A 20,872-nucleotide genomic window follows, 5' to 3' on the forward strand; every position below is an offset into this window, starting at 1 on the left:
TCGAATTCATGGACCACGAGATCATGACCTGAGCCAATCAACACTTTATTGACTGAGCCACCCAGGTACCCCTTTATGTATCATTTTTAAAAAGATAGCTCAAACAAAAATAGTGCTCTTTGGGGAAATGAATTAACAGTATCTAAAATTTAAGGCTTACTTTCAATATGATATAATTTGATTTTTCCAAATTACTCAAATTACCTATTACCCCAACACTATTTCTTAAAAATATCCTTTATTTTCTTCTTTAGTTTAAAATGCCATTTTTACCATACATACATTTAATTTCCATTTTTACTTGGCTTGGTCTCTCTTCTATTCTGTTGATTTTTCTGCACAAATACCACTCTGGTTTAATTATTGTAGCTTTTAGTATGCTAAAACATTGAGTGTTTAGACAGCCTTCACTCAATTTTTTCTCCTTCCAATAATTTTTTTTCAACACTAATGTATGTTTGTTCTTTTGAAAAAAATTCATTCTTCTACACAATCATTTTGTCAAATGTAGAAAATTCCTAGTCTTGAGTGAAGGATTATTAGGGATAGCAAGAACCAGATTTCTCACGATTGGAGAAGGGAAGTCCACATATGGAAAAGGGTAAGACTAGATTATATCCTGAGGTGTTGCACAGGAGTTTGAAGTACTAATATAAACTATAGATTATGTATATACTATATATAATTCTAACTATGTCCATTGAGAAGGCTGAGAAAGAATGAACACCAATAGCAATTACAGCAAACACTCAAAGTTTGGTTTCTATATACCACTCAGTAGTAAAAGAAACCAGGATTCCTTATAAAATAGGCTGAATCTAGAATTTGAGGAGGGAAAGTATAAGATCAACTTATACTCTTGTACTAGAAAGTAAGGAGACATTCAAACAATGATGGGGATGTACCAAAAAACCCAGCCTTAAGAGTCTCCCTTGGTCAAATGTGGGACAATTTGAACACCAAACAAAATAATGATGGTAACATATTGCTACCCATTGAATAAAATAAGAATTCCTGAATCATTATTGATATAAATAATTGATTAAATAAGTTGGGAAGAAAGCTCCTCCTTAAAGTAAAATAACATCTAATAAATACCAAAGGAATGATGGAGCTATAAAATCAATGAATATTAAAACAGTGGGTGAAAGTATAATGAAAAAGAAACAGGATATTAATAGGGATTGCACTGAATATAGATGACTTTAGATAGTATGGACATTTAAAAAAAACTAAATCTTCCAATCTTTAAACATAGGATATTTTTCTATTTATTTGTATCATATTTAATTTATTTCATCAGTGGTTTTTAGTTTTAAGAAGCCCTGTGACACTTTTCAAAGTAATAGAAAAAACAATCCTAATATTCATGCTGAGCTACAAAAGACCTCCAATAGCCAAAGCAAACTTGAGAAAGAAGAACAAAGCTGGAGATATCACACTTCCTGATTACAAAATATCATCAAAGTTACAGTAGTTAAAACAGTATTGTACTGGCATAAAGACAGACATGAAGATCAATGGAACAAAATAGAAAGTCCAAAAATAAGTCCACACATATTCAGTCAATTGTTCTTTGACAGGGGTGCCAAGGATACACAATGGGAAAAGGATAGTCTTCAACAAATGGTTTTGAGAAAACTGAATACCTATATACAAAAAAAAATCAAATTGGATCCTTATCTTACACTATATAGAAAAATTAATTCAAAATGGATTAAAGACTTAACTGGCTGTAAAAGACCTAAAACTGTAAAACTGCTAGAAGAAAATATAGGGAAAAAACTCTTTGATGCTGTTCTTGACAATGATTGATTAGATATGACACCAAAAGTAGTGGCAGCAAAAGAAAAACAACTGGTACTACATCAAACTAAAAAGCTTCTTCACCACAAAGGAAACAGCCAACAAAATGAAAAGGTAATGAGACAAAATATTTGCAAACTTTATATCTGATAAGGGGTAAATCTCCAAAATATGTAAAGAATTCTTGGGGCAACTGGGTGGCTCAGTCGGTTGAGCATCCAGTTCTTAACTTTGGCTCAGGTCATGATCCCAGGATCCTATGACTGAGCCTCATGTCAGACTCCACACTGAGCATGGAGCCTGCTTAAGATTTTCTTTCTCTCCACTCTGCCTCTCTCCCCCATCATGATCTCTCTCTCTCTCTAAAATAAATTTTTTTTTGAAAAATTAAAAAAAAAACAACTAAAAAGAAGTTAAAAAGTTAAGAAGAAAATTCTTCCATATATAACAACATGGATGAACCTAGAGGACGTTATGTTAAATGAAATAAGTCAGTCACAGGACAAATTACATGAGGTAATTACATGAGGTATCTAAAATAGTCAAGTTCATAGAATCAGAGAATATAATGGTGGTTGTCAGGGACTGGAGGGAAAGAGTAATGGGGCGTTGTTTTCAGTGAGTATAAAGTTTCAGTTATGCAAGATGAATAAGTTTTAGTTTTGCAAAACGAATGCTGCACAATATCATACCTATAGTTAATAATACTGTATTATATACTTAAAAATGTTGTTCAGAGAATAGATCTTATGTTAATATTTTTATCACATACACACACACAAAAAGGGGCTTGAGGAAATTTGTGAAGGTAATAGATATGCTTATTACCTTGATTGTGATGATGGTTTCATGGGTGCATACATCCAAATTCATTAAAATTTTATACATTAAATATGTGCAGTTTTTTGCATATAAAACACACCTCCATAAAGTATTTTTTAAAAAGAAAGGATATTTATATAATCTCAAAGAATCTTTTGACAAATTGTTTATTAATTTAAAAATAAAAGCTAAGACAGCATCATCTTTTCTTGATGATAAAAAAAAAAAAACCTGAAGAAAGTAGGTATAGAAGGAACATACCCTGGGGCACCTGGGTGGCTCAGTCAGTTAAGTGACCGGCTTCAGCTCAGGTCATGATCTCACAGTGTGTGAGCTCTAGACCCACGTCGGGCTCTGTGGTGACAGCTCCAAGCCTGGAGCCTGCTTTGGAGTCTGTCTCCCTCTCTCTCTCTCTGTCCTTCCCTGCTCACTCTCTCTCTCTCAAAAATAAACATGAAAAAAATTTAAAGGGGTGCCTGGGTGGCTCAGTCGGTTGAGTGATCGACTTTAGCCCAGGTCATGATGTCACAGTTCGTGGGTTCCAGCCCTGCATCAGGCTCTGTGCTGACAGCTCAGAGCCTGGAGCCTGCTTCAGATTCTGTGTCTCCCTCTCTCTCTGCTCCTCCCCTGCTCATGCTCTGTCTGTCTCTGTCTCTCAACAATAAATAAATGTTAAAAAAAATATTTAAAAAAAATTTAGAAAAAAAGAAGGAACATACCTCAACATGACAAAGACCATATACAAAAAACCCACAGCTAACATCATCCTCAATAAGGAAAAACTGAGAGCTTTCCCCCTAAGGTTAGGAACATGACAGGGATGTCCACTCTCATGACTGTTGTTAAACATAGTACTGGAAGTCCTAGCCTCAGCAATCAGACAACACAAAGAAATAAAAGGCATACAAACTGGCAAGGAACAAGTCAAACTTCATCTCTTCTCAGATGACATGATACTCTACATGGAAAACCCAAAAGACTCCACCAAAAACCTTCTAGAACTGATACGTGAATGCAGAAAAGTCGCAGGATTATAAAATCAATGTACAGAAATCGGTTGCATTTCTATATACCAATAATGAAGCAGCAGAAAGAGAAAGCAAGGAATCGATCCCATTTACCTAACCAAAGAGGTGAAAAATTTATGCACTGAAAACTATAGAAAGCTTATGAAAGAAATTGAAGAAGACACAAAGAAATGGAAAAACATTCCATGCTCACGGACTGGGAGAACAAATGTTAAAATATCAATACTATCCAAAGCAATCTACACATTCAGTGCAATCCCTATCAAAATAACACCAGCATTCTTCTCAGAGCTAGAGCAAATCCTAAGATGTGTATGAAACCAGAAAAGACCTCAAATAGTCAAAGTAATGTTGAAAAAAAGAACCAATGCTGGAGGCATCACAATTTCAAGCTTCAAGCTATATTACAAAGCTGTGGTCATTAAAACAGTATGGTACAGCACAAAAACAGACACATAGACCACTGGAATAGAATAAAGAACCCAGAAATGGACTCACAAATGTATGACCAACTAATCTTCGACTAAGCAGAAAAGAATATCCAATGAAAAAAGTCTCTTCAGCAAATGGTGTTGGGGAACTCTGGACAGAGACGCGCAGAAGAATGAACCTGGACCACTTTTTTACACCATACACAAAAATAAACTCAAAATGCATGAAAGACCTAAATGTAAGACAAGAAACCATCAAAATCCTACAGAAAAAAACAGGCAACAATTTCTCTGACCTCGGCCACAGAAACTTCTTACTAGATATGTCTCCAGAAGCAAGGGAAACAGAAGCAGAAATTAACTATTGGTACCTCATCAAGATAAAAAGCTTCTGCACAGCAAAGGAAACAACAAAACTGAAAGGCCTAATAGGATGGGAGAAGATATTTGCAAATGACATACTGGATAAAGGGTTAGTATCCAAAATCTATAAAGAACTTATCAAACTCAAAACCCCCAAAAATAAATAATCCAGAGAAGACATGGGCAAAAGACACGAATAGGCACTTCCAAAGAATATATCCAGATGGCTAACAGACACATGAAAAGATGCTCAATATCTCTCATCATCAGGGAAATAAAAATCAAAACCACATTGAGATACCACCTCACACCTGTCAAAATTAAGAACTCAGGAAACAACAAATGTTTGTGAGGATGCACAGAAAGGGGAACACTTTCGCACTGCCGGTGGGAATGCAAACTGGTGCAGCCACTGTGGAGAACAGTATGGAGGTTTCTCAAAAAATTAAAAATAGAGCTACCCTACAATCCAGCAATTGCATTACCAGGTATTTAACCAAAGGATACAAAACTGTTGATGCACTGGGGACACATGCACCCCAATGTATATAGTAGCACCATCAACAATAGCCAAATTATGGAAAGAGCTCAAGTGTCCATTGATTGATGAATGGGTAAAGATGATATGGTATATATCGTCTATATTGTGTATATATGTGTGTACACACACACACACACACACACACACACACAAGGGAATATTACTCAGTGATCAAAAAGAATGAAATCTTGCCATTTGCAACAACGTGGATGGAACTAGACTGTTTATGCTAAATGAAATAAGTCAGTCAGAGAAAGATATCATATGATTTCACTAACACGTGGAATTTAAAACACAAAATGATGAACATAGGAGAAGGGAAGGAAAAATAAGATAAAAAAAGAGAGAGAGGAAAACTGTAAGAGACTTAAATACAGAGAATAAACTGAGGGGTGCTGGAAGGGTACTGGGTGGGGGGGATGGGCTAAATGCATGATGGGCATTAAGGAGGGCACTTGTTGGGATGAGCACTGGGTGTTATAAGTGATGAATCACTAAATTCTACTCTTGAAACTATTATTACACTATATGTTAACTAACTTGGATTTAAATAAAATTCAAATTCAAATTCAAAAAAGATAAAAAGCTAAGAACTCTACTGTTACTTCATCCATATTAGGACAAACCAGGAGCATATTTCTCCTGATACAACACCACTCATGTCATATTTATGTATGAATCTACCCATGAGGAAATATCAAATATAACCAAACTGAAGGAAGGTCTACAAAATAATTGTCCTGTGCTCTAAACCTCACAAGGTCAAAAAACACAAGGAAAGACTGAAGAACTGTTTCAGATTAAAAGACTAAGGAGAGGTGTGCCTGGGTGGCTCAGGCAGTTAAGTCCCTAACTTGATTTTGGCTCAGGTTATGATCTCATGGTTGTGAGATCAAGCTCCACATCAGACTCTGCTAGATGTAGAACCACTGCTTAAGATTTTCTCTCTCCCTCCCCCACCTGCACGCTCCCTCTCTCTCTCAAAAAAAAAAAAAAAAGGACAAAGGAGACATGACAACTACAGATAATATGTCATTTTAGATTTGACCCTGGACTAGGCATAACATAGCTATAAGAGATATTATTAGAACAAGGACAAACTTTGAATATGAGCTGAGGATTAGATAGTATTTTATCACTTAAATTTCTCAATTTTAATAATAGTACTGTAGATGTGCAAATGATTGATTAAAAAGTGTGTGTATTATACAATACACATTTAACTTTATTGTGTACTTACATAATAAAAATTAACATTTATATGCATATTTAATCATGTATATATATGTATATATAGAAAGAGTGAGAGAGAAAATAATAAACGGAGCAAAATATAAATAATTGTTCCTTTAGTTCCTTGCACTATTACTACCACTTTAAAATTATATAAAATATATTTTTAAAAAAGCTTTTTACTACTTTAACTTTTAAATTGTATTGAAATCTTAGACATGGAAAAGTCAATGCATAATTGACTTTTAACTGCACTATATAATTCATCAGTACCTTCAAATTTTATATCTTACAATAAATTTTACAATAAAATTTGCTACACTAAAACTTCATGGTGGGGTGCCTGAGTGGCTCAGTCTGTTAAGCATCTGACTTCAGCTCAGGTCATGATCTCACGGTTCGTGAGTTCGAGCCCTGCTTCTGGCTCTGGGCTGAGAGCTCAGAGCCTGGAGCCCGCTTGAGATTCTGTGTCTCCCTCTGTCTGCCCTTCTGCTTGCACTCTGTATGGTCTCAAAAATAAATAAACATTAAAAAAAATTTTAATAAAAACAAATTTCATGCTACCATTTTTCAGAATCAAGGTTAAAAACTTTAGGAGAAAAATATCTGTGTGTTATGTTCACAGTGACTAAAGACAAAATAATCAGTAATAAATAGAGTAAGTAATCTATAACCCTGAATGAGTTTTAAGCCCAACCAAAATGTTTTTTTTTTCTCTTCAGAGAGGCTTCTCTCAGCTATTCAAATAGAAAAAAATCTTCCAACTCTTAACTCACATACCACTGTTTCTCTAACTTTCCTAGGACAAATAAAACATATTTTGGATAAAAATTATTTATATACACATTATCTCTGACAACAGTTAAAATAAAACTAATTAGGGGCACCTGGGTGGCTCAGTCAATTAAGCCTCCAACTTTGGCTCAGGTCATGATATTGTTTGTGAGTTCGAGCCCCGCATCAGGATCTGTGCCTGACAACTCAGAGCCTGGAGTCTGCTTCAGATTGTGTCTTCCTCTCTCCCTGCCCCTCCCCCACAATCTCTTTCTCTCTCTCTCTCTCTCCCTCTCTCAAGAATAAATAAAAACATTAAAAAATATTTTTAAAAACTCATTAAAAGTAGAATCCTCATTTGCTTAAAATCTTTCAGTGGTTCCCAGATGCCCTCAAGATGGTTAAACTCTTCAATATTATATTATAAAAATCGTATATAATATTATATTAAGTTTCATAAATCATATATATTATGTATTCTAGCTATATCTGTCAAAATTCCCCCACTCACTCTTTGATGAAATGGATATACATTCCAGGCTTCAGCTATACTGGATTATTTTCAGTTCACTTAGATCATTATGTTCTTTCTCCAGAAATTTACAGTTTCTAAGTTCCTCTGCCTAGAATATACTTCCTTCAAATTCTTCCCTTAGCTATGTCCTGCTGACTGTTCAGTCCTCTATATAGACATGTCTTGCTTCTGGAAGCCTTCTCTGGAAACCACGTCTGAGATAGTTGTCTCTTACCTAGCTGTTGAACACCCTTATTTCCACTGCTAAGGCATCTATAGCATAATTGCAATAATTCTTTTACTTCTTTTGGTCTACCATTAACTGTAACTCTTTGTGTTATTTTGTGTTGACAAAATAACTCATTTTTGTATTCCACATTACCACGTATTAAGTAAGTTGGCAATGATTAAACGCATATCTATATTGGACTTTTGCAAAATGCTACCTATGAATTTTGAGTTTGGGGAGAAAGCTATCTCCTCCTGCACACTGAGAGCCTACAATCACTGATAATTCAATTGAAATAAGCATACCTATCACCAGGATATTGGCTTCTATCTAGCATTCTCTACTAAAAGAAATTTATCTAACCTGTCATCTATCCATGTATGTATATGTAATTAAACAAATAATATTTTCTTCAGAATGTCTTCAGTACTTATTTAACACTACTAGTCTCCTTTTCGAATAAAACAAGGACAAAAAGAGTGGAAAAGATAACTAACCCTTCGGGGTTTCATATGCTAAAACAGTCCTGAGATAACAAGTTAAAGTTGGCATACTTTGGATCTGGGTCAAAAAATTGTTTTTATTGGCTGTGGAAAATGGAATTTTAGACTATATTGGGCCATACTATAATTGAGTTTGGAAATGCATAATGTGATGGTTAAACATTCAGTGAGATTAAATGACTATGGAAAGTGATTGTATTTTTTTTTCAGGACTTAGGTCTAATGCAGACAAATAACAATGGAGTTTAAGACCATTTACTGAAGATCTAGAAGATCTAGAAGATCTAGATATTTGCAAAGGACAATGAGGAAATATAAAAAAACTTATTTCTAAATATAAATATTAAGATCTCAACAGGGTTCACAGAATGGGCTACAGTCAGCTTTTTATTGGTATAAGAACAACAGTAAAACAAATCACTCAGAGTAAATAGTTTATGCCTTGAGCTATCTCCTCAAAACAAACATTCCATTTCCCATCTGACATAGAATCAAATGACATTGTTTTCCTTCTAAACAGGATTATTTTTTCTAGGATCGTGAATGTTGGTGATTCCCTTCAGGAGAGTTGAAACCTATAAATATTGTTTTAGGAAGCTGATCTGGGAGTTTAAAGGAAAATATTTTATGCCAATAAGACTCAATTAGCTTCACTGTGAAAGCTATACAAAAGATGAAAATATATAGTGCAAGAATATATTTCAACCATCTAGGCAATATTAAGAGCCTAAATATTGCATAGCTTTTAGTACCATTACTTAGGTCAGTTTCTGCCTACAGCAATAACAATTTAAACATTTCCTGTTTCATTCCTGCCCAGTATTGTTGTTTTTTCCATTATTGCAACTAAAAAATACTTGGGCTGTTTTAAAGATTAGTCTGTTGGCATAAAACTTCACATTCCTTTTAAGAGTATTTTCTTTAACCCTCAGTCATAACTTAGTATTTTAAAATTCAATATGGTCAAGGGCCTTTAGCATCAAAACAAAATTTCATGGAACCTTATTAGGCAATTAGTTATGACAGAAATGATAGCATGCTGGGATATGCCTATTCAATATTTATCACTACTTAAAATGCTAATATGCGAGATAAAAGTAGAAGTATGTTTTTCAATTCATTTCAATATAAATGGCAGTTTTGTCATCATGTTTACATCATCTCAGCTTTTATTATTACATAAGTATTTAAAATATGATAGCTAGAATAAATTCATTAAAAAGTAAAATAGTTAGCAATGGTTTCTCAGAGATATTTTATCTTAACATGCTATGAAGTAAAAGGCATGTATAGTTACCAACTCTGCTTGGAAGGCGAACTGGACCATCCAAGCTCGGCTAAACAGCATACCAGTGGAGTGAAAACTCACAAGATTCAGTTCACAGGGGACAAAGATAAATTTATCTTAGCCGTCGATCACTCAAAGGCATGCTGTTTAGCACAAATAAAATCAGGTCAGAGGGTGGAGGGAAATGTTATTGCCACTAAACATTTATTAAATTAAGTACAGTCTCCTGTTTGGGTCAGGTGACAACATACCTCAACTGTGACTAATAATTGTCTGTCTGAAATGTCAGATTTAAGAACTGACAACAGATGTCCATTTGCTGCAATGTAGGGAGTAAGTATCAGATTGACTATTCCTTTTGCAAATGGAAAAGTAAGGAGAACAAGAGAATTTTTAAATTTACTAATTTTATTGTTTGGTTATTAAATGACCTACATACGACATGAAAATGTTTAGTTCAAATAGTTAAATAATATTTCCATGGGTCCTTCATCATACCTTCTTTGATACAAAGAGCATGAAATCTCTGAAATGGCCTAATCTGGTTAGAATCCCAGCTCCTCTTCTAACAAAGTACAAGATCTTTGGAAAGTTTAAAATACTTAGGCTTCAATTTCCTCATCTACAAAAAAGGGCTAATAGTTACAAGCAATTCATGAGATCTTGTTTTTTAAAGGAGGTTATATATATATATATATATATATATATATATATATATATGAGGTTATATATATATATACACACACATATATATATATTACTGCCTGATACATGGGAAGTCTGCATCAAATGTTTTTAATTTTAAACTGTACATTAATCTTTAGAATTATAATTGATTAGGTTCAGAAGGACAACCTTTGGAAAAGTGCTTACCTTGAGGATTTTCACTGTATCACAATTCCTAAATGCTGAACTGAATGAATCACGATTTTTGCATGTGTGATCCCCCGCCTGTCTCAAGATGATATAAAGTTCTCAAATCTACTGTTCTTTTGGGTATTCACTTTTTTCCCCACACAAGGAATAAAAATTAATAAATGTTATATACCTTTTCTCCTCTTAATCTGCTTGTTGTGAGTTTATTTCAGAGACTCAGCTCTGCAATCTAGTAGGGTAGACGTGTCTTTCTGCCACTACAGCACATATACACACACGTTTTGTTCCTATTTTACATCTCACATTTTATTACAAGGTACCTCTTCTTATATATTTAGTATTCCTAATTACCAAATATTCCTAAATAATGTTGCGCTTATTTTGATTTCCTAATATCTCATGTCATCTATGAGTAATAATTTCCAAATAGTTCAAAGAGAGACATAGCCATCTAAGGAGACTCTATCAGAACCAGCTGGGACCTTTTACACACTGCAGACATACACCTGCATCTCCCCACACACTTCTTCCCGTTCCCATCAAATTCCAACCATTTTCAAAAACCCTCCCTAGCTCCAGTTAAGTTCACAAAAAGCCCTCTTTGCTGATGAAAGTGTATACCACAAATGGAGAGGAAGAGAAGGTACATACTGAAGACCATCACCAAATAAAGGTCCTCATACTTCCCAAAGGGTAATAATTTGGGCAGACTTGAAAACTAAAGGATCAGTGCTATGAGGTGCCCAAACCTACCTTGTAAGGTTCAGCTCAAAAGCCATCTGTTCAATGATGTTTTTCCTGGTGCCCCATACTCTCTCTGAAAAACCACAGACCTTACCTATACTTTCTTACAGCATGACTCACTTTCTATATGTATTGTTGTTGTTGTTTAAGTTTATTTTATTTAGAGCTCACATGGCAGAGGCAGAGAGAGAGGAAGAAAAAGAGAATCCCAAGCAGGGTCTGCACTGAAAGTGGAGCCTGATGTGGGGCTGGAACCCACAAACTGTGATATTATGACCTGGGCCGAAATCAAGAGTCATACGTTTAACCGACTGAGCCACCCAGGCACCCCATATGTATTGTAATTGTTATGGTCATGGTATCTTCCCTACAAGGCTTTTATAGATTGTAGATAATAAGTGGTTGATGAATGGATGTATGAATAAATGAATGAATATCAACTATCAACCTTCGAATTATGTCTAAACTGCTTAGACAACCTTGTGCTTCAGATCTTTGTCAATATTCTGTTGTAAAGATGTTTGCTAACGTGCAATGACTTTGGACAATTTTGACATTACGTTGCTAGAACCCAAGCTTGTCTTGGAGCTCTCACTTTGTTTCCTTGACTATGAAGCTCTTGTTCCACGGCCCTGGGTATCATGGCTGTTTTCCAAGATCCCAGGCATACCATATGACCTGAAGTTGCATTTTAGCATTTTAGCACTACAGTGTGAGCTCAGTAAATCTTCCCATTATGCAAATCTTTGGCTTTCCTAACATTTCAAGCTCCTAACTCTCATGCTTGCCACATTGGGTGTGCCCAGTAACTTTTGATTTTCTTCCTTTCTTTCTTATTTTAAACCATTTGAACCATGTTGGAACATATGTTTCAAATAAAAATTTAAAAACTTACATGACTTCCTTAATTCTATCATTTAGATTGTTTTTATGTCTCATACTGGAAGCAGTTAAAAACAGAGAATTTAGAGTTAACTTCAAATTACTTTTCAACTTCGGAGTTTCCCTTCTTGAAGTATGATTTACAGGTACCCTAAATGCCATAATTGTTAAGCACATGTGACTTTTTAAGATCCAGCAACAATTATGGACCACTCTGCTGTGAAAATTGTAAGGAATCTCAGATATTTAGAACGGAGAGAAAAAACTTCAAAGGCATTCCAAAACAGCTCTCTGTTCTTTTCACATAACATCCAAAAAAGCTATCACCCACTGCTAATGACTGTGCATGCCAGCCAATTTTCATCTACCAGCAAATGTATTCACTTACAGTCCCTTTCAGCATAGTCCTAGTTAGTCTAATTTAGTGTGGTTTAACGGCTAAAGTTGAAATGACTTTTTTACTTAGAGGCTGTTTGCACTACAGAATTGTCATCATCTACTGATTCCATTCCATGGCAGGTACAAACATGAATTATGGAGGTAGTGTGGAAAGTTACTCTAGAGATCATCTAGGTCAGATGCTGTATTTTCCTCTGGGGAAACAGAGGCCACAAAATGGAATAAAGCAGTGTCCTTTTCCTCTAATCCACGAATCTGAAGTTAATGTATTTTTAAATATACTTTAAAATTTAAAATAAATAACCATCAGAAACTGATAGATTGTACTATCTACAAGAACATACAAAACACACACACACACACACACACACACACACACACACACACACACACCAGAAATTCTTCAAGATCTTCTTAGGATACTAGCATTGTCAGACCTTATAATAAACCTGTGAATAAAAGGTATCACTCAGTGACCATATACTCAAATGTGGAAGTGTCCCTGCCAAATATGTAGACTGATCCAGGGAAAATATACCACCCCCACAAAAAAGCATATGAAAAGATCATCAACTTAGCATTCACACACACACACACACACACACACAGAGTGAATGAAAACTTCATTCAATGAAAAATGCATTCAAAACCATTAATAATGAAGAGAATGGAAAGAAAAAACACCTCTTTCCCCAGGCACCTGGGTAGCTCAGTAGGTTGAGTGTTGGACTCTTAATTTCGTCTCAGGTTAGGATCTCACTGTTTGCTTCATGAGTTTGAGTCCCACGTTGGGCTTGTTGCTGCCATCCCAGAACATGCCTGGGATTCTCTCTCTTTCCCTCTCTCTCTGCCCCTCCTCTGCTCACATGCTCACTCTCTCTCGCTCTCAAAATAAATAAATAAACAAAAAAAAACACCTCCTTTCCTTCATTACCTCTACTCCTTCAGCAGAAGGGGGTCTCTAAGTTTTAAATATTGCCAACAGCAATTCAAGTTGGAAAAAAAAAAGTGTACCTGTCCCATTTTTATTCCATTCAGGTTTGTTTTCCACATTCACTTAGGGGCACTCAACACTCACTCTTTGAAATTTTCATCTTTACTCTATTACTAAGCAGAATCATAAAGCACAAATATTCATAAAATCTATTGTGAAAAAGACCTGGGTTTGAATACTGGTTTTGCCATTTATAAGCAACTTGATCTTGGATAATTTTCTTATCTCTATGCTTCAGTTTCCATATGTATAAAATAGACTTGAGAATAATAACTCCTTTATAGGATTGCCCTAATAAATGGAATCACAGTAGATATCGACAACTCTATAGTATATGTAGCATTTACATTTTTAAAAAATGTTTACACTTAAAGCCATTAAATCACACTAAAGTAAACCAATATAGACAATCCATGTCAGCCATTTATAATACTAACTCCCAAATGAAACATGTTAACTAAAGTTATTTTTACCTCACAGGGTTGTTATCAAGATTGACTAAGATAAAATAAATATGTAAATTTTTGAGCACAGTACCTGGCATATAGTAGAACCTCAATAAATACTGGCTTTTCACTATCATCCTTGTTACTATCATTGGCATTTCCTTTAATTACTCCTATTGCCAATTGCTTTCTCTTTTTCTCTCATGCATCAAAAGAAATAAAAGCATCCTCAAGCAAACATCATATCTTCAAAAGACCACGGAAATTTAGTAACCAGAGAAAATGATGAAATGGACAAAGGAAAAAACATGGAAAAAATGGGGACATAAAGTGCCATATCGAGGCAGAAAGTTTTCAGTTGGAGAAACAAACTAGGAAATCTAGTTTGTGGATATCTAGTGGATTTCAGGACTGGCCAGTTTATGACTTCACCTCAGTTTGTGTGCCTCTGTTAACCTAGGGGCCAAAGATAGAGCATTTACCCACACAAGTGAATTTATTGGGTCATGGCAGGAAACAATATACCAATGACATCAAGCTAGCTCTCAAAAAATTATTTTAATAAAATAAACGTTACTAGAGAAATGAAAATCCCCGGCAGTTTAATTAAATCAAGAACTGGTTAGATCAATTCAGGCTCATTCCTTTTAATGCTATTGTTTTGTTCTTCAAATTTCCAAGGAGCCATGCTCTGGAAATTATAATTTATTCATCAGAGAGATTTACATTAATATTACATATGTGAACTGATAGCTTTTCATTATATATTAAAAAATACAAAACACACAAAAAATTGCTTACATTTGTAAAAAGTTATGTATCTTAACTACAAAAGAGGGAAACATATCTGCAGCTGGCACTGTTTCATGTACCAGTTTCTGGAAATAATAGAGAATGTAAAAAATATACGAATTACCATATGCGAGTGCTTTTTCTCTGACAAATTTAATTTACAGATAACTTATGCCTGTATTCTGTAAATCCCATTGAAGCTACTAAAAGTTGGGTCCCTAATCACATTTAAGTGACCTTATATGTTATAAAATGTTATAAAAATATGTACTTGAAAGATGTTTTTCTCTCTATAAAAAATATTTTAAGCATATAGAAATACATTAGCATATGTACAGAAATATATATACATGCAAGGGCATAAATACACACTCACCCCAAATATATTTTGGTTATTAACTGGCACGATCAGAGAATAATGTACCTTACTCAATTGTTTAAGTAACTGAGGCTTTATTCTTTAAACCTTTTAAAAATGTTTAACCATTTTTTTATTAAAATCATTCTGAAATGTATTGTGTACTCCTGACCTTACAAAAGGAATTGCCAATCAGAGGGGATTTTGCTCTTCTTTCAAGCAATGAGCAGGGACCGAGGCCATGTGTCAGTGTGAACTCAGCGTACAGTCTATCCTCTGGTTGCTTAAACTCTTGATGGTACGAAGAACATGGAAAGAGATCAAGGATAACCTAAGAATGCTGAGAGTTGTGCAGTGCTGCTGTCACCACTGAAGCTCAAAGCTGCCTTTCTTTTTTTACCACATGCAGAATATTTACTCTCTCCTGACCTCTCATTGCTTTATCTTCCTTACTACTTCTCTGTACTGCTTTCCTTCCATTATTTCTCCTTTCTCTCATTCACCACTCAGTGCCATCTGTGGGCTAGAACCTCTCCTGGGCACTAATTACATAGCAGTAAATAAGACAGATACATTCAGCTCTTACAAAGATTAAATTCCTGCCTCTTTTGCATATGTTCTTGGGGCTTTTTCTTAATGATTCTCTAGTATGACTTCTAGCAACTGTGATTCTAACAATGTAATCACTTCTATCTGAGAATGTACTTATGATTTATGTTGGGCAAAGTAAAATTTAGTCTCCATTAGGCTCAAGCCAAAATTCTCACACATTTCTCTACTGATAAAGGAAAAATTCAACTATAAAGCACCAATATTATCAAACAAACACAACCTAGGAATACATGATTTTGAGATACTTATTTTTTAAAAAACAGTATTTATAGCAAATAGCTAGCATGAAAACTTTAGGAGGATGCTGTCGATCATCTTGAGATAATGTGGAATAATACTGATACAATGGGAAAAAAGCCAGACAAGATCATAAATCAAGTGTGAAAAGTCCTCCTTATATCAAAGACTTTGGACCTAATCCCCAGTCAGAGACAAGCTTCCTAAGAAAGGCTTTCAACAGTTAAAAATAAGAATATTTTTATTCACTTGTGTAGTCAACCAAATTTTACTAGTGCCTACCTTGAATATTATACAACAGGTGTAAGATAAGAACTGTTAAGAGTAAAGAAGCAATATAAAAGAATAGAGTGATGGGGTGGTATTTTATATCTGGTACTAATTTAATCTTCACAATGGCACTTTGAAGCAAATAAAGAGAGTTCATTTGAGTCTTATACTAAAATGAGAAAACTAAGGCTCAGAGAGAATAACAGGAAGTAGCAGATCCAGGACTAAGTCTTAGAATTCCCAACTCAGTTTTGTACTCATTTTATTACCCCATCCAACTCTGATCTGGAGAAATTATGCCTGTTTGAAGAGCTTTTCCTAACAAAGCAAAATGGGGAGGAAGCCAGAACTGAAGTATAGGCAACCATTTTTTTAAAACACTAGAAAGAAAAAACAGTATCATAAATTTACACTAATTAAAATGATGCTAAGTGTTCTCACTGCACAAACAACTGTGCCAGCCCATTTTTCTATTTATTAATGTTAATGGTGGTCTCAGACAGTATTTTCACTGTCCCAAAATCCTCTATTCTCTGCCTATTCATCCCTTCTCCCCTCTCTCTCAACCCCTAGCAACCACTGATCTTTTTACTATTTCCATAGTTTTGCCTTTTCTAGAATGTCATATAGTTGGAATCATACAGTATATAGCCTTTCAGATGGCTTTCTTTCATTTAGTAAAATGCCTATAAGATTTCTCCATGTCTCTTCGTGACTTGATAGTTCATATCTCTTTAGGGATGAATAATATTCCACTGTCTAGATGACCACAGTTTATCCACACAAGGACTGTCCCACAATATAATATTTATGAGCTTTAAATCAGTAATTAAATACATTTTTCCTGTAACAAATTTTCTGCATCTTAGTAATATTATGACCCAAAGTCTAAGAATCTCAATATCTAAAAATATTCATTAAAAAACAAATAATTATGAAACTAACCTATATCTCATCCCCATGAATCCTATAGCACTCACAGCATACATACACACACACACACACACACACACACACACACACACTACTATGCACATTTTATCCCATGTCCATTAACCTCTAGATATAAGAAGCAAATCCGCTCTAATTTAATTGTGTTATATGAAAGAAGAGAGTATTTATGCTGCATTGTATTCAACGAGAAAAAAAGCCACCTGCTGGCATTTTGATAGCCTCAAATAACACTGGTTACCATAAGAAAAGGGTTGTAGAAGACATACTTTTATTTTCTTCTGGCAAGGAAAAGCAGGAACAATTCGAGAATCTTCCCACTCACATACTGCTCTATATAAGGAAGAAAAAGTACACTACACAAAGCAAAAATTTTGCTTTGTTACTATTAAAGAATATGTAAGAGATAATGGCCTAGTCCCTATAGAGTTCAAATAATATGTAAAATACGAACAATCTATTAACAATTCATAGTTAATTTTCAAAATCACAGACAAGTACAAGCTGAAGAAAAGCATAAGCATGAAATCATACTCGAGATTCACTCAGGACTGCCAAGGAGCACTTCAGAGAGCCCATGGTAACTGAGCGAGCTATCTCCTGGCAAGGAAACCTCTGGCAAGGACACCAAGCCAGTGATGATGAGGAAAGAACGGCTTGTATGCCAGCCCAACCTCTCACTATATCTGTTTGATACATGAGTAGGAGTTCAGAGTCATGGTGATGGCTGGGCTGGCTCCACTAAAGCTCTCTTCTCCATCCTGATCTGTCCACCTGCACCACACCACACAAATAATCCAGAACTCCCAAGATTTTTTATGTTTTCTCTAGGCTGCTGGAATCACAGAAACTGGAAGAATTTCCCACTTCTGTGAACTTTGAGTAGTCATTCCAAAACTAAAGTTATAAAACTAAATTTTATATTTGATTTTACAGAGAAAGGCTCTCATGTTAGAAAGGCACTGTCAGAGGAGAACTTACAAAAAAAACTTAAAAAAAACTTCTTTTTAAAGAGATTTAAAAGAAAAAAATAGAAGATGAACCTCTATCTGGAGCAACTTATGAACAGTTCTACCTATGACTGAAGATTGTATTTATTAGAAAACTTACAGGGGTTTCTTTGAACAGAGAAAATCTAAGAAATTCTGGAGAGAGACAGTGTTGAGAGTGGGGAGAGAGTTGTTACAAGTCATTTAGTTATTGTGAAGCCACTTGAGTTTGTAAATCCATTAAATACTTCTGGATGCTTTGCGAGGGTACTCAAATTCCTTTTTAATCAAATAGTAAAGATACTTATAAAAGTGAGCACTCTTATTTTCCACTGCTATGACTTCCTTCTAGTCATAGTCAGTTATTAAAGAAACAACAAATTTCCACTCAGTTCAAATGATGCACTATGTTCAGAACAACAAGGTAGGATATGGAGCAAAAGGAGCCAATTATTTTTAAAGCCAAATGTCAGAAAAGTTTAGTGATAAAGAAACACCATATTCAGAATCATTCTTCACATTCAGAGTATAACAAGTTTTCACTTGTAAAAATCATACTTAAAAGGAAAACGATGTAAAGACCAAACCTTATTATTACCTCTAAAAATATCAAGGTCTTCTCCACTTCTCTACTTTGTTATTGTCTTTTGAGTCTGTCATACAAGTAGAGGAAGTGTCAAGAACTGAAATGGCATCCTGGATATGAAGGAAAAGCTATTTCCTTTCATATCCTAGCCTTTTATAAAAGGTTAATTTATTTTGTGGGAGCTATAAAAAGCTAAGTCCATTCTCCTGTACCCAATTTTGTGAATCATTTAAATGCTAGCTCTTCAACACCCCGAGCAATATCTCTCAGTAGGGCCTTTTTTGGCCACCCTATGTAAAGCAGACCCACCAGCTTATTTCCTATTCCACAGGAATTCCCTATTCCATTCTTTATTTCCTTCAAGTCACTTACCATTTTATGGAATTATTCTGGTTACTTATTTGCTATCTTTTTAATACCTGTCTTCACCAGCCAGAAAGCAAGCACCATTTTACATGGACCCTTCTTCCTTCTTCACCTGTGTACTCCTCCTGCTAAGCACAACCACAGATACATGGCGAGCACTCAGAAAATGTATTGACTGAATGTTTAACCAAAGAGTGAGACTGTAAGACTACTAAACAAAAGTAGTAGGTGTGTATACTTTTTCTACCTCTTATTTTTATTGCATTTTTCTTAGAGAATTATCTTGGGTTGCTTAATTTGGCGTGACCTAATTTTCTTTGTTTATTTGGATAAATTTAAGAAAATGATAAAGAATAAATGGTGATAGCAAGAGGATGGGATAATGCCTTTGGTCCATAAAGATTTCACTAATAATAATTTAACAGGAATTTGGCTTCATCAAATATTTCAAATTTAGCCTAAAGTTTATTCATAAATCATAGTAGAGTGACTAGTTTTTCATTTAGCTAAAAATACTGCAAAATGCATATATCTAAGAATGCTTACACCTTTCCTTTCCAAACATACATGATACAGAATTGGAATTTGAGTAACCAAAGTATATTTTGATTAAAAAATTTAAAGCAGTGTCTCAAAAACTTTTAATTGCTTATATGATACATCAAGAAGCTGTGTTAATATGTAACAAATCACAGGAATTACAAGTTTTTTTAGGTTGAAAAATAGATCCTTTTCAGTTTAGAAAACATTTCCTTCATTCTTTTGTCAGTATAATGTTTGGAAACAGCATCACTTGAATTACTTAATGAACATTAACCTTAAAACCTGTTTTAAGTAATTAAAAAAATAATTTTTATCCTCATTAAACACAAATACATATATTCTGGCTTCATGTTTACTGAATGGTGTTATCCAACAGACAAACACAAAAGCTATTCCTAACTATTTCCCAAATAAAGATTATTACATCCTTTCTAAAAAATAAATTTTTAGAATCAAAATTTTTTTCAATGACCCTAATAAAATTTTGGCATATGCATTTTTGGTAGTGAGATCACATTTATTCACTAAATGAACGGTTCACTTTTGTGTCTCCAGTGTCTAGAACAATGCCTAGAAAAAGTAGATGTTAAAAATAATATGCATAAATAAATTAAAGTAACATAAATATCTAATGTACTAAGCATAATATGATAAGGTTTATGGTTATCTAGAGTAAAAATTTTAAGGTGTTGCAAAAACCTAATTTCTTTTGTATCCTGCCAATTCTTTCTTCCCATGGTCTTAAAATGTGTTGTCACTGTTTAATTCATAGTATCTTTAAATCAGTATCTTTCTGTTTGTCCCACAACCTCTGACTTGACTTATCTCCTCAGGGATACCTCAACCTCTTAGTTTTTATACCTGTCACAATTTCATCTTCCTCCCTTCTATTTAAAGAAATCAGTTTTATCTTCTTTAGACCGCATTTTCTTCTCAACAGTTATCTTCCTAGGAACGTAAAAGGCTCCCCATTTCTTTGCAGATAAAATGCAAATCCTTCAGATTAAGATAGAAAAATTCTAGGTTAGAGTTCTTATTCCCATTCTCTCCTAAGTAAAGTGTTTGGCATTGATGAATTCATGCCATTTCTGTGGACCTCAGTTCTCATAGAGTACTGAGACAAATTAAGGAGCAGGTCAGTACTACAACAATGAAAGCACAGAAGTGGAAATCTACCAGGTGTGTTGGCAAAATAATCAGTGAACCATCTTGATTGATGTGAGAAGTGAGGATGAAAATATAACAAAATGGGAAGTTGGAAACTTGGAAAAATGACAAAGAAAAAGACTTAAAAT

The 20,872-nt window shown here is 34.5% G+C and overlaps 1 protein-coding gene across 4 annotated transcripts in view; it reads right to left on the reverse strand.

Annotated features, from left to right (window-relative positions):
- PDE1A (phosphodiesterase 1A) overlaps positions 1–20,872 on the reverse strand; it is a 329,787-nt gene that overhangs the window by 257,222 nt on the left and 51,693 nt on the right. The gene's annotated exons all lie outside the window — the stretch shown is intronic.

This window comes from Prionailurus bengalensis, chromosome C1 (genome assembly GCF_016509475.1).
Source record: "Prionailurus bengalensis isolate Pbe53 chromosome C1, Fcat_Pben_1.1_paternal_pri, whole genome shotgun sequence".
Lineage (NCBI taxonomy): Eukaryota > Metazoa > Chordata > Mammalia > Carnivora > Felidae > Prionailurus > Prionailurus bengalensis.